Source organism: Coenobita brevimanus, chromosome 111 (assembly GCF_032717465.1).
Source record: "Coenobita brevimanus isolate Jiangsu-jjx chromosome 111, ASM3271746v2, whole genome shotgun sequence".
Taxonomy (NCBI): domain Eukaryota; kingdom Metazoa; phylum Arthropoda; class Malacostraca; order Decapoda; family Coenobitidae; genus Coenobita; species Coenobita brevimanus.
In genome coordinates this window covers 27,720,697-27,722,290 of record NC_137064.1, presented here as the reverse complement: position 1 = coordinate 27,722,290, position 1,594 = coordinate 27,720,697, and the positions used below count along the sequence as shown (strand labels likewise).

Sequence of the window (1,594 nt, the reverse complement as noted above, 5' to 3'; positions counted from 1 at the left end):
TGAGCGTGATCTATGTTCATCTCATACTCATATAACTTTTGATTGGAAGTATTTTTGTTTCTTAATTTAAGTGATTATATTTGTGGTGTTGGTACATACTTTTTATCGTTCTTAAGATTTTCTCCTTTTTTTTAAGTTTATTTATGTTTGTGATAGGGTTGGGTCCCAGCTTGAGTTAGCAAAGTCTAAGGTTTTCTAACGAACTGCTTGTGATCAGTTTTCAAGGATTCTCTCTGCTCCCCGAAAGTAGTTCTTGTGAGTGCTTTCAGGGCATCGAGTTTATGAAAAGTCTTTGGCTGATGTTACTTTAATACTGAAAAAAGGACATATGTGTGTGTCCAAAGTATGTCCTAGAATTTGGGAGTGTCTTACCAGTGGCGGTGGTTGGTTAAAGAGGGACCCGTGTGGGCGAGTTTCAAGATTCATGTCAGTCAAGTGAAGAGGGCAATAGTTGATTTGGCTGGTGAGGCAGTCATTCTGCTTTGTCTTGCTCAGTTTTCTTGTGATTAACTTTAGTTGAAGCTGGGCAACTGCTTGTTGAGATATGGAGTGTTGTGAAACTATTGTCAATCTGTCGAGGCAGTACAGTACTGTTACTTAAGGAGGAAAGACTGATATGTCGTGGAGGAAAAGATTTAAAAGGAAAAGGTGGTGAGGGAGATAGGACTGAACCCCGTGGGAAACTCTCGGACAGTGTTCTGTTTTTTGTACTGTTCTTCGGTTTCGGTAGAGTACCTGGGTTCGTCTGTTAGAGAGGAAGTTGGTCAGTCTTTCTTACTAAATGATTTTCTGTCTTGTGTGTGTGTCAAAGTGCTTTTTAATTACGAAAAACAGGATGACGAGCAAAAAGACAGAGAAAAAAGGATACGGTAGAGAGAAGAATATAGGAATGGCATAAAGAAAAAAAAAAAAAAAGAGAACTGCGTTACGAGATAATATGTTGCAGAGAGGAAATGAAAGAAGATAACACCAAAGGAATATGAGGATGATGGAACAGGGGAAGGAGGAAGGAAAGATGATGAAAATGAAGGAAAGCTGGTAAATGGAAGAAAAAAGTAACGGCCATACCACGTTGAGTACACTGCTTCCCGTCCGATCAGCGAAGTTAAGCAACGTTGGATCTGGTTAGTACTTGGATGGGTGACCGCCTGGGAACACCAGTTGCTGTTGGCATAACGTTCTCCCTACGTGTCAAGTGGGGTTGGTGAAGGATTAGTGCCCCTCCCTGTAAAACAATTAACTCTGAGCCCTGGGCCACCCCGTTTGGGATACATGGCGTCTGGCAATGAATGAATGAAGAAAGGAAGAACAATGAAAGACATGTGGCGGAAAAAAAAACTTAAAGGAATGAAAGAAGAATGACAGATAAAGATGTATGAAACAAGGAAGAAAGATGGACGATAGAAGATGACTCAGAGAAATGAAAAAAAAAATCGGTATATAAATGGGATTAAGTACAAAGGAAGGTAAGATGAGTGAAAGAAGATGAATGAATGAAGGAAGGATGGATGATAGCAAGAAGAGAAAGGAGGAGGAGGAGGAGGAGGAAGGCGAGAGGGAGGCTGTGGAAAAAAGATATACTGGACAGTAATGC

At 40.6% G+C, this 1,594-nt stretch overlaps 1 non-coding gene across 1 annotated transcript; it reads left to right on the top strand.

The window, feature by feature from the left end:
• The first annotated feature begins 1,054 nt into the window (after nt 1–1,054).
• Nucleotides 1,055–1,173, top strand: LOC145417958 (5S ribosomal RNA). Its single transcript, XR_013900618.1, has one exon. It is a non-coding gene; the product is annotated as a 5S ribosomal RNA (ribosomal RNA).
• Nucleotides 1,174–1,594: the final 421 nt, after the last annotated feature.